The 13,785-nt window shown below is 39.8% G+C and overlaps 1 long non-coding RNA gene across 2 annotated transcripts in view; it reads right to left on the bottom strand.

Moving 5' to 3' along the window:
• LOC106722008 overlaps nt 1–1,510 on the bottom strand; it is a 66,578-nt gene extending 65,068 nt beyond the window's left edge. The window contains exons 1-3 of one of the 2 annotated variants that reach the window (XR_003093272.1): nt 1,312–1,510; nt 883–983; nt 614–760 (exon numbers count right to left, since the gene is read on the bottom strand). This is a non-coding gene — a long non-coding RNA (uncharacterized LOC106722008). Of the gene's footprint in view, nt 1–613; nt 761–882; nt 984–1,311 lie in introns of those variants that run through there. The other variant, XR_001357771.1, reaches the window with a different exon arrangement.
• Nucleotides 1,511–13,785: the final 12,275 nt, after the last annotated feature.

The raw sequence follows: 13,785 nt of genomic DNA, 5'->3' as shown, positions 1-13,785 counted from the left end.
TCTCAGTTGGATTTAAGAGAAAAGAAACAATCACAGCTTTCGTATATCTTTTTTTATGTGCATCTGGGTCTTACATCTAGGTTTCAAATGTATTGTTGTTATTATGCCTTTTATTCTTCTCTCTAAATCATGAGCATAAAGTAGAGACAAAACAGTACTAACAGGGCTTCCCCTCCCCCCCCATCAGGGTCACCTGATGGCAGTCATTTCTCTGGAAGTAGTCATGGTTGATTTAAACATACAAAAAAGTTCTAGCTAGTCAATAGCCTAACATGCCTCACCCCGGTACCCACTTCTTAACATACATAAAAGAGTTTCTTTTGTATTAACCTTGGATGAAACACGCTTTTGACATTGGAATTTTGTATTACAAGAAAACAACTGTTTATATTTTCTTTAGGGAAGAATAATAGCTCAGTTTAAAATGCTCCTAAAACATGACAGGATATGCTTGTAAAATATAATTTCTGTTAATATTATGCCCATTATCCTACCATCTAAACTTCAACAAATCAACATATTTAGAAAATATTTTTCAGTGGGACTATTTATATGCTTATGATTAAGCAAACCCCAAACATGCAATTCTACTAGGGATTAAATTCTAGGGGAGGGAGGGGGGAGGGGGCAGAGCAGAGACAACAAAATTCCTCTACTCCATCTTCTTGTAGTAGAATACAGTTCTCTTCCACCCAGTTTTCATGGGCAGAGGAACAGAAATGGATTTTTCATGACTCCCCATCTTCCTCCCTCAACGATTCTGGATATAGATGCATTAAAAAAATAAATACACAAATAAATAAAAGGTGGGGGGTGGGGTTTAAGACTCAGTCTGACCTTGTTGCATTACATTCAATTCAATATATTCTGGTAACTACAGACCTAATTCCCCTGAGATTGTTTTATTCTCAGTGTCTGACACTCCAGATCTGGGCAGGATGAGATGTTCTGTTCTGGTGTGGTCTGCAACTGATTTCTGAGGCCTGTAAGAGGTAAGGGAGAATTGAGATAGATAAAGGCTCCAGCTTGCCAAATGCTTGTAAATTTAGAAACTAGATTTTGAACTCTTTTGTCACTATTACAGCCATAAGGACTTAAGTTCGTCATTCATGGATGTGATATGTAGTTGTTTCTTAATGAAGTATACTACCTTATTCAAGGGGTTCTCTAGCTAAAAAGGTACACCCTAAAACTCAAGCACATTTTATGTGTTTCACTACATTGCATCTATTCTGCTGATTTTAGGAAAATAAAAGGAATTAAAAGGAAGAGTTTCTGTTAGGAACAAGTAGCTGAAAGCAGGTCACTCACCAACCTTCCTCATCAAGGCCAAGTAAGCTCTAAGTTCAGGTGTCCAGTCAGTTTTTTTCATATGGGCAACCTTGCCCCCATAGTGAACAACAAAGCAATGCAAAAATCAAATGAAAGCAAAACCTCCTGTCTTTCTTCAAACCTAAAGAAGATAAACCAGGCTTTGGGCTTCTTCCATGGCATGACAACCTAACCTCTTTTCTGCTTTTGGTCCTCTGCTCCTGGAGCTCTTGACTCTCTGTAGCCCCACCCTCATTTACTGGTCATCAGTTGCAGCTGTCACCTCCCCACTTGACAGACTCTTTCACCTGCTGATTATCTGCATCTGTATCTAAGCCCTCTGCAGCCTGAGAACCTCTTTACAGCAGCAAATACTATAGCTTTAAGGTAATAAATTTCTTGTCCTTTGGGCTGTAGTCTTTTCTAAGACTACTTCATTCTGCTTTTTCTGGATCTGCTTTTAAGCTTCAAACTGTTTGGGGCAGGAACTGCCTGCAATTCTGTTTCTTCTATAGAGAAAAGCAGAAAGCATTTCAAATTCAAACTTCCTAATTACCGCTTAAGTGGAGAGAATAAGGAGCATTTATTGACTGCATGGAATTGACTAAAATACAAATAGCGAGATCTTGCAATTCTTGCTCAGGCAAAACCTATCAAAGTGAACAAGAGCTTTAGCTTGCATACAGAGTGTAGGTCTTGACCTTCAAGTCATATCCTAAACCACAAATAAAGTCTTTGGTGTAGTGCAACTCTTTTATCAAGGTGATTATGTAGGGTAACAGAATGACTATACAGAGTATTGGAATGACTAATGTTATAATTTAGACAAAATTGTTGTTGCATAATTTTCATGAAAATATAATCAAAGCCTTCACACATGACTATACAGAACAGTATCACATACAATGCTAACAGATAAAGTCCATACTTCTGCATGCTTGCAAAAAAAATACTGGACTTTGAGCAGAAAGTAGTCTATTCCTGTTGGAACACACAATCCTAAGGAACTGTAAAGGTTAAAATCCACAAAAGCAATGTTTTAACTATTGTGTACACATATGATCTAGAGGAATGGGCAGGCTTCTCTGCACATCAAGCCTTGTGGTTTTACTCCTGGATCTTCTTTACACTACTTCAACCTGACAAAGGGTGTTTGTGCTCAAAAGCTTGCTAAGAAGAGTTTCTCTCACCTATTTGAGTTTGTCTAATAAAAGACACAGGATTTACCCAAAGAACTTTCTGTCTATATTTGAGCATTATACTTACACATCTGTGAGGTCAGTTTAGGCAACAAATGGCTATCCATTCCAACTTAGTTCACCCCCTTGTAGACCCTACTTTTATATTCCCAGTTAGGTCAATCTGAGTGTCAAACTGTATAGATGTTCTCTGAAGGCTAGATCAGGCAAACAATGGGTAGCCCCGTCTAACTTAGTTAACCTGAAACGTGCACTAAATTTAGGTCAGGCCTGGGTCAGACTGATCTACTTAACATGTTCAGAGCACAGCCCTGAGAAGGGGAAAACCCAGCCACTTGCCCCAGCCCTGGGGGTAGTGTTTTTCTTACCCCTACACCCAACCGGGCTTTTTTTTTTTTTGGTCACCTTAACCCCATCATCCCCAAATAAGCAACCTTCCCTGCAGACTAGCCAACCCCACCATGGATCCAGTAGCCTCTCCAATCCCATGAAACTGCCCTGCTCACCAACCAAAGCTAGTCTCTCTAATCACTCCATACTGCTCCTCCCTGCAGACCTACTAGCCTCTTCAAACCTCTCCTCATAGACCAACTTCCCTGTGGACCTACTAGCTCCCTGATCTCCCCTACCTGTACCTCCACCCAGATTGGTACTTAGATTGGGTTCCTGGAACTGACAAACAGCTGTAAAACCAGCACTTGATCTACAACCACGTGGCTTAAAGTAATTTCCTGGTAATGTCTGTATTGTTTTGCAGTTCATTTGCAAGAAGGATGATTCAAATGAGGAATGACTTAGTTAGATCAGGTGATCATTTTTAACCTGATCGAATCCCCCAAACTTCTAAGTGTAACATCTGTATGTACTCTAAACAGCTGACCTTGCTTATTGCTATACTGATCTATAAAGTGGGAACTCCCTCAGAATTTTAACACTGCTCATGATTTACAGCTGTCTTTTACCTTACCTGTGCAAAATACTTCCCAAGTACATTTACCTTGATATTTACTCAATTAAACCAATGAGTTAGAAACAGCTGCAACTTTTATACCTCTCCCTCATTCCCCATGGAGATCCCTTGCCAATTTGTAATTTTACATTTTTCTCCATTTTTTTTTTAACAGTTCTCAATGGAAGATGAATACAGATCAAATGAACTGAAAGAGTACAGAAAAAAATGACACTTACTACATGCAAAATGTGCCAAATATGCAGAATGACTAAACAAGGAAATGAGAAAATTATTTTTTTCCTAAGTTATAACTGTAATTCTTTGCTGTTTTGTTAAAATTATATTTGTGTACATTTAAAGAATGCATTTCAGTTTTCAAGCTGAAATGAATTGCAGATATATTTCCTATATTAACACAGAAAAAAAGCACTGGAACTGGTATTACCTCTAAGTGAATCCACTGTAGAAAGTCAAGAGCACATAAAGAGACATTTTATTTTACCTCTGTGATGTCATCTTATTTACCTTACTTTATCTGCAATTTTCTTTCCTCCCCAGTATTTATTGAAATATAGAATACAGATTTAGATTATTAGAATCCTAGACATAAAACATGTCTCCGAAGCAATCTGTTTCCCCTAAAATACATAATTCTAAATAATCTTGTTCATTTTACTGCATGAAAACTGGGGGTGCTAAATTTTGGAATCTCTCTTTCTGCCCCTCCAAGTTACAGCCTTACAACCCATAGCCATATATACAAAATCAACAGAGATGCCATGGTTGTCATGTCATCCCATATGCAAAGGGTTTGCAGAACAGACTTTAGTTTACTAGATAAGTTATTTTCTAAAAGTGGTGTTTCAAGCAATTAGTTGTGTCTTAAATGTCTTTTTCCTGCTGTTTTTTTAGCTCTGTTCTATATTGACTTCCACATAAAACCACACTTATCATTTGTTGTTAATGAAAACGGTGGCAAACAAATTGAGCTGTAGAGACATTAATCCAACTGAACAATTAGATATCTATGCTAATTGGCATTGTTATTTGTCATTGCCTTATTCAGACCATTCCATAAAGAGAATTATTCATCTGTATACAAACAACTTCTAAAGAATAATTTCATAATTATTGAAAAAATATGGTTGTGAATGTTAAAAAGACTATGAAAACTATTTATCAAAATAACACTAATTTTTCAAAGAGAGTAATGGGCACTTGGTGAGCTGTTATTTATGAGTTTAATATGTGTAAATGAGACCTACATAAGGAAATATTGTCAGTATAGTCAAAGAGGTTATACATTGCTGGGCAGAGGTGATAAAAGTCACTATTTCAAATTATTTATACTTTTATTTGGTGAGAAACCAATGTCTTAGGTGTTGAAATACCATTGTTACTAAATAGTAAACTTCAAAGCAAATCTTTTCATATTGCTAGCCATTGTTACACTGAACACCAAATCTTTTTGCATAGTTACATATATACTAATTTTTCATTAAAAAGGCATACTTACTAGCATTTATCACACCATGGAAACTAAGCTTCTTTATTTATTCCTTTTATAGCTACAGGAATACTAAAGCTCATATACAAAAAAATCTATAACTAATTTGGCAGAAAGCAAGTACAATCAATGAAGAAACCCTTCAACCCCTCATTAAGGATGTCCAGGTACTGCTAAGCTAATATGCCTTTACATGATTATATTCCATGCAGGCATAGACTTTTCAAACATGTTTATAATATACAACCTTTTCCCCCAAACGTATTGTATTTAGTCACCACTTCCTGCAAAATAACTATTTTATCTCTAATTTTCCCTCTTAAACCTGGCCCCCAACCATGGTCTGTCCACACCCAGACAGATCATCGGGTTTAGTAACAATAATTTATATTAGAATACAAGGATTTCTTAGGGCAATGTCATCATGACATGGCCTGGAGCCTGGACTGGTACCTGGCCAGTTGCCCCAGTCACTGTAGGCACCATTGCCTTAGGGCCCTCGAAGTTTCAACAGTGTACCAAGATGTTACTGCAGAATTTCTACATTCTAATGCAGTTGCTGAAGTTCATTATGAACAAGAAATTAATTAAAGAAGAGGTCTGTCTTTTCTCTTTAACAAAGATGTGCAATATATGCATTAGCAGCTCTTTTGTCTGATTCAGTCCACTTCAACTATTGTTGTAAACGTGCTCCTTCAGATTCTAAACAGAAACATTTCTATAACTGTCATGCCTGGAGCTGGGGCAGGGGGGGAGGGAAACAAAATAACCCCGCCTCACAGGCCCAGCCTGGCTACTCCTTCCCTGGAGAAAGCTGGGCTGGGCCCTTGAGGTGAGGAAAATTTATCTGACTTCCTGAGCTCCAGGCACAGAAGCTTCCACTGCTGTTAAGACACTCATGTGGGTGAGCTATAGGGGGGAGGGACCACCCCCCACACAGACACCCATGCAAGCCTTGCCCAGCTCCAGCAGGGGTAGCTGGTGGGGGCATGTGTGGCAGGAGAGGCTTCTCTCCTCCCCCTCTTCTCCTAGCCACTGCTGTCACTTAAGAGCTGGAAAGGGATGGCTCTGAGCCCATCCACCCAATAGTTGAACACACCAATTGGGTTTAATGGTGCTCTAACTCATGGCACTGTGTGTAGAATGCTATGAATTAGAGCACCTTCAGATGGGCTGTCTGCATTTGTGTAACCACCCCATGTTGTTTAAAATCATACTAAAGTGCTGTGGTCTCATTTGCAACACAAGAAGTGCTGTATTAATTTTTTATAATGAAAAAAACCGAAGAGCTAGAATTTTCTGGGGCGGTTCCTTCAGTGTGATGAGGGGAGCATGGAATCTAAGAAGGTTAAAAACACTAGAGTAGAGTAGAGGAGAAGGAAACGGGAGGAAGAAAACAGAAGTGTGTGAAATGTTCATATTCCATCTACTTTCTTGGTTACACCTGAATTCCTAGAAATATTGCCTCTGGGTGCAAATTATTATGTCTCTTGTGCGTAAGCCTTGCAGATTACACAAGGCTTACAAGGTTGATTTCTACTGCTGTCATTGCAAGCAAATGCATCAGCATCTAATTGAATTCATTCCACACCTAAAAACTAAGATAGCACATTTCCTGTTTATTCAAATTCTGCTGTGTACATTGGTTTGTTTTCTAAAGAAACACATTTTTCAGTTTCAACTACTAATTGTAGTCTAGTAATTGTAAAATTCAGCAATTATATTTAAAATAGGGCCTCTGTTGTCAGTTACAGATCATTAGTATTCTAGAAAACCAAGCACTCAATCAATATCCATGCAATGCAACATTGACATAATCAAGAAGGAGCCCACTATGTCAACATTGTGGTTTTGCCCTTTATTCAGCCAATATTTTCTTTGACCTGAGCTTTAGTATGAGCTATACAACACACATTTTCAACTCCTAGATGTTAAGACTGGTGTGCAACCATTTTGCGGAAACAGTTATTTTACCCTAAAACCAAATTAATTAACTGCCAGTGCTAAGGTTTATATTATTTGTTTAATTAAACAAGATGACAATAATGACTTATACTTAGCCTAGATCTCCTTAGACCTGTGTAAACAAGAAATAACTCCATTCAATTATTGTGGAAAGGAAAATCCAATTCAGTAGACCAGATTTTGACCTCTTTTATCTTAGGGTAACTCCACTGAAAGCAGTTAGTTACATCAGGGTTTAAACTAAATTAAGATGAGAAGCTGGCTCAGGGTCTCCAATAAGCATACTTATGAAAAGTAACAGAGACCAAATAAGTTTACTGCATAAGTTGATGAACATTTTTTTCCTAAAAACAATGCAAGAGTTATCTATTTAAAAGTTCATAATTAAATGAATATGAGAGAAAATGAAGAAGAGCATATGAAAACATGTGAAGTGTGAAAGGGATTAAATTTTATCACAGGAGACAGAAATGGAAAAGACTTACCAGGTTGTCTAGTCCTCCCATGGGTGGTACAGGAATATCCCCTCTTGTATAGTCCTTTGTGTAGTCTAATCATTAGGGACCTACCAAATTAATGGCACAAGTGGAGTCTATAGCTCCTTTAACCTTGCAGTTTCCCCTATGCCCCTGCCCGCACTGATCGTTGGAGGGGCCCCACTTGCAGCTTGCTCCTGACCAGTGGGGAGGCAAAAGATTCATTTTAAAATATGGCACCACTTTTGCCTCCTGCCACTAATTAGCTGGGAGGCCCTGGACAGCTCTGTGGTTTCCTGGTGACTGGCAGAAAGGCAAAAATGAAGCCATGTTTAAAACGGTGGTTTTAGCTTCCCTGCTGATCAGAAGGGAGCAGCAAGGTCCTCTGCTAATCAGCAGCAGGGGGTGGGGGTGCAAGGGGCAGGGTGCATGCAGGGGAACATGTAAGATTAAAGGAGCTGCTGTGCACTCTACTTCAGCTGTGAATTCTGTAGGTCCCTACTAATCATAAATGTCCCAAGCCATACTGCTTACACCACTGTCATTGGGCAACTCTTTTTGAACTATTATGTCTCACTGAAAACAAGTTTTTACTGGCAGTGAAGCTACTCCCTATTTCTCCTAATTATGCTCTTTTGCACTGTTAAAGACCCAGCCCAGTGAGCAAATCTACACAAGATACTAAATTAGCAGTAGATTAGTTCTACTGTGCATTAGTGCGGCAGGCAAAAACCATGCTAATGCACTTTAAAATTAGTCTACTGGGCATTAACATCACAAAAAAGCATGTGCCAGTGCTACTGTGCAGTAGCACCAATTAAGGTACATTCAGTTAGTAGCTATTATATAGATACTAAACGTAATGTGCCATAATTACAGTACATTAATGAACATGTAGAAGCATCCAGTGTTATGTACTCGTATGATTTCATCATACCTTTCACAAGTCACTATTTTCCTTAAAGTTCCATATCACAGAGTCTTTAATATTAGTTTTCAGTTAAAACAACAGCAGCAAAGTTCTTAGTTGTCATGGTTGTTGTTGGAAACTTGATACATGAAAACCAAATGATCAAAGCCTAGAAGAGAAAGGGGAAATGCACATATAGTTTTTCTTTTACTTACTTTTTTTTCTTGTTTTCTTTTTTCTTTTATTTTTTTTAAGTCAACTGTTTCTTTGAGCTCATCTTTTAGTATCTGGGACACAGTTCATGATTTTTTCATGCCTTGATTTGCTAATGTCAGAATACTGAATCTACAGGCTTCTATCCAGGATTAGCTAAATAAACCCAAGAATGCTAGTGATGTTAGAAGAAATGCAACCTATTCAATTCATGATATGTGCATCCCTGTGCATGCTCAGAAGACCAGAGATGGGTAGATTTTCTGTGCTGTTTTCTCAGGATGATTTAAAATAGATCGCACTTGTTTTTACTTCCCACATTCTGGACCACAGTGGACTACAGTGTTAATTAGAGCACAGAAGCTTAATGAAGGAGGGGTGATCAGGACATCAGAAAGTGTGACAGAGACACCTAGAGGGGGCACAAGAGCATCGGCATCTGTGTTGACAGCACTGTTGCGCCCCCCCCCAGCCACTGACACTGCTTTGCACATAGTTGCTGCCTATGGTGCTCAAACACCCCATTATGCCTTTGTTGGATCAGGTAGATACTTTCTTTTAACTGGCCTTCCAATAACTGCCTACAAGCAACTAATATTCTCCACACAGCTAAGCAGCACCATGGAATCTCTTGCCATTTTCAACATCCCTAGTTCTTGTCCCGCCCACCACCCCAAGGCAGAACATGACCTAGGGGAATTATTCCCTAGCTAATTGCAGTTCTTTTACAACCCCTCTATGTTGTGTTAGCAACATACAGGTTTCTTACAGATGTTTAACCCCCCTGCAAAAAAACAAACAAACAAAAAAACCCATACTTTAAACTCTAGGTGCTCCCATGCCAAGCCCAGCACATGCCCAAAAGAGGCAGAACATTAGTTGGACCCAGCATGCCCAACATCCATATAGTTTGGGCACTGGGCTTTTTTGGCACTTATATCTAATAGGTGACTGAATCAGATTCAGACAAAAGTTCCAAAAAGCCCCACTGAAATATCAGATCTATACAGACACTGCAGAGCTGGGTTGAAGTAATGCGCTGCTTTTTCTAGTAAAGTGATTTTTTTTTAACCTCTGCAAACAGCCACAGGGGCCACACTTGCAGATGATTAGAGATGTTTTGCTCCTGAAAAGATTTTTCCCTTTTGGAAAAATTATGTACTTTGCAAAATTTTCTATCTGTTTTTGTTTTCCCACCCCATAAACCTTGTCAGGTATCTGATGCCAAGAAAAGATTAGTAATTGGTCACATTGATACAGACTGGGGTTTTTTGCCTTCTTTGTAGTAAGAGGTGTGACCCTCTTCCTTTGATCTCTTGAGCATATTTCAACCACCTTTGCAACAGCAGGACATTGGTGTGCGCATGCATACACACGCGTGCGCGCGCACACACACCCACACCCATGTCACATGGATTGTGCTATCAGCTTCCTTGTTTCTGCATCTAAAGAAGCCATGGCTAAGTTAAGCACCCAAAGTATCCAAAGGTCAAGGCTCTTCCTAGATACTTGTCAGTTCCATTAGTCATTACATATTTAACTCAACTTTTATTTGGTAATTAATCCAGCCAACAATGTTGTTTTTTCTCCTCAGGAGCCTCGTTAGGCTTTATTTGGGTTTTAACTTCACATCTCTGTGAATCCAATTAATAACACCGGATGACATGGGTTTTTTTTTCTTTTTCACATCTCCCCTCTCAAAAAAATGAGGTGTAATATTGCAATATCAGCATCTCTGTTTTTGCATTTGTTTTTCATTTGATTGTAGAAAGCAAATTGGGTAATTTACACAGGTACACAGGAAATGGGAACATTATTTTTTTATCCTAATCTATTATCTCTCTAAATACAGGAACTTCATTCAATGCCTAACCGGTATAGCATAACCAGCCCACAGTCTGAGTTAAAAACTGGGTTTTTTTTAAGTTTGGGTGTATTCATAGTTTCATAGTTGGTAGGGCCAGAAGGGACCTGAGCAGATCATCAAGTCCGACCCCCTGCCATTGGCAGGAAAGAGTACTGGGGTCAAATGACCCCGGCAAGGTATTCATCCAGCCTCCTCTTAAAGACCCCCAGGATAGGAGCCAGCACCACTTCTCTTGGAACTTGGTTCCAGATCCTAGCCGCCCTGACAGTGAAGTAGCACCTCCTGATATCTAGTCTGAATCTACCCTCTGCCAGCTTGTGACTGTTATTTCTTGTCACTCCTGGTAGTGCTTGGGGGAACAGGGACTCCCCCAATGCCTGTAGGTCCCCCCGACTAGTTTGTGAACAGCCACTAGATCCCCCCTCAGCCTTCTCTTGTGGAGGCTGAACAGGTTCAGGTCTCTTAACCTCTACTCATAGGGCCTGCCCTGCTGACTCCTGATCATGCGGGTGGTCCTCCTGTGGACCCTCTCCGTGTTGTCCACTTCCCTCCTGAAGTGTGGCACCCAGAACTGAATGCAATACTCCAACTGCGGCCTGACCAGTGTTGCATAGAGGGGGAGGATCACCTCCTTGGACCTTCTTGAGATGCATCTGTAGATGCATGACAAGGTATCCTTCCTGACCATGTCCCCACACTGTCGGCTCATGTTCATTTTGGCATCAATAATGACTCCAAGATCCTTTTCTGCCTCTGCACTGACGAGAAGAGAGTTCCCCAGCCTGTAGGTATGCTGCTGGTTCTTCCCCCCAGGTGCAGCACCTTGCACTTGTCAGTGTTTTACCCCATCCTGTTCTCACCCGCTTACCCCTGTAACCTGTCTAGGTCCACTTGTGGCCTATTCCTCCCTTCTAGCATGCCCACTTCTCTCCACATCTTAGTGTCATCTGCGAATTTGAACAGGGTACTTTTTACCCCCTCATCCAAGTCACTGATGAAGATATTGAACAGTGCAGGCCCAAGGACCGAGCTCTGAGGAACCCCACTGCCCACATCCCTCCAGGTTAAAAATGACCCGTCCACCACCACGCTCTGGGTGCGGCCCTCCAGCCAACTAGTGACCCATTTGACTGTGTAGGTGTCGACGCCACAATCCCCTAGTTTTTTTAATTCTTCTAATTTTAAAAAGTTAAACCATTTATTAATAAGTCAAACAGTGTGAATTATTGCTTTATGCAAATTTCTAGCATTTATAAGATAAAATGTATACATTAATAGCAAAAGCAATGTGGTAAATACAATTCTAAATCATAATAGATTTAGTCATTTATTTCCTGAATTCATTTTCTCTATTTATTTTCATTTGTGAAAGGCATTCATAATAATAATTGAGCTCGGACGGTCAGCTACAGCTCTTATAAACATATTTCAATACTTTAAGAAGGGATTATTTGTTGTATCTTTATGTAAACTGATGTGTTATTCTACAATACATCTGTATTTTATGATTACTTGCTTAGATTTACCAAGCTATTAGCATTCACCAAGAGTCTATTATAGAACTTGATTACCTTGTGTATTATAGTGATAGATCTACAGCCGTTGTGGTGGTATTACAACTCATACCACTGAGGCCTAATTAATCTCTTATGAATCAGATCAAAATTAGCAGTACAGCACAGTTCAAAAATAGGGCCCTTACAATGTTACAACAAATATTGGTATACGTTGTAAATGATGCCAAATTAAGTCAACCACTGGTTTGAGGGCAAGTTAAAATATCAAAGAGGAGTATGTCAAAATGATTAACTGTGTAGCATGGGACATTTTCAAACCACTGGAGGAAGTAATCTATTCCGTCAAAGTAATAATATTTTGTGTTAAAAAAGAGAATACATTATAACACAATATTTGGGAGATCACAGACTTTCTTTTTCTTTTTCTCCCTTTCTCTCTCAGGTTGCAGGTAGAAACCAAAAACCATTATGGATAGAGCACAGCCCGTATGAAGTGGCAGCACATTATTGTGCCATTACCAAAGTATCCCAAAAAAGAAACTCAGGTTCAAGGAGACAATTACCTCCCTACACTTTGTTTGCCACAGTGGACAAGTAACTCACCATATTTACTCAAATGCAGAACAAGATTTTTTTTGCCCAATTGGCATGGGAAAAAAATCCCCTCATTTCATAATTTCATACAAGGGAATCTCACTAAATACATTGTCTGTCAATAAACTGCTGCAAAAAGTAGCATGTGCTCAGCAATATAAAACCAACTATTAAGTTTATTGAATGCAACCAACACTGATCACGACTAGAAAACACATGGCCCACACTGGGCAAACATGCTGATAGGAAACTTGTGTGTGTGTGTGTGTTTGTGGGCCTTAAAAAAAACAAACAAAAAACCCAGGAAGTTGCTCCCCCAGGATGGAATGAGCACTGGGCCTGGAGGTACTGCAGTACCAGACTGGCACTTGAGAGCAACCACCAGCACCCTACCATGGTGCCAAAAATGCTGTTGGAAATATACCGCAAGGAGAGATTAGTGCAGCCCTTATGTATAAGAAATATGGTAGCAACCATTGTCTGCAGTCGCCTTCACTGCTGACTCAATGGTGCAATGGTGAGGCACAACATTGCATACATTTCAACTTCCTCTACATTCTCACAGCTGAACTATGCCTTTCTTCCCCATTTCCAATTATTCCTATTTCTCCATCAGGCTTAAATACCTGGTAAAAATCACAAAATGGAGCCCCAAACAGTTCACCCAGAATCCCCCTGTCACCCCCTCCCCCCATCTTTTAACATGGTGCATTTGATTAGTGTGGCCCCACCTTCCATGAAGTGAAGACGGACTAGTTTGCCCTGTGCCTTATCTGCACATATATTTTTGGACCATCCCAGGGCTTGTGACAAGAATACAATTCCAGTCATAAGTGTGAGGGCTAATTAGCACGGGGTCCTTTTTTGGGTGAGGTATCTGGATTATACACACATATTGAGCAGTGCTGAGCTAAAATGCTGTTGACACATGTGTGGCCCAGCACAATGAACTATGTAATAAATCATGTGCTTTTGACTTTGAACTAATATTATGTCTAGTTTGTATTGTATGTAAGTAGGTTCCAAAGTGCTGCTTAAAAGTGTGTTTATGGAGTACCTGTACTACAATTTACAGCAGTTTAAAAAGAAGGTAATATGGAATAATCCTGGATAACAAAGTCATGGGTACTACATGCAAATTGCTCCAGCCCTGTTTAATTTCAAGTTTATTGTTTTCAGATTTGCTCCCTACTTCCAGGTGGTCAGGGAGACCAGAGTCTGATAGTAAGGAGAGGGGAAAGGGGCTGCCAGGGGAAAAAGCTGGGGGAGGCAGT

Source organism: Alligator sinensis, unplaced genomic scaffold (assembly GCF_000455745.1).
Source record: "Alligator sinensis unplaced genomic scaffold, ASM45574v1 scaffold516_1, whole genome shotgun sequence".
In the NCBI taxonomy this organism is placed as follows: Eukaryota; Metazoa; Chordata; order Crocodylia; family Alligatoridae; genus Alligator; species Alligator sinensis.
Note: the sequence above shows the minus strand (reverse complement) of the source record. Positions and strands in the feature narration are given on the sequence as shown.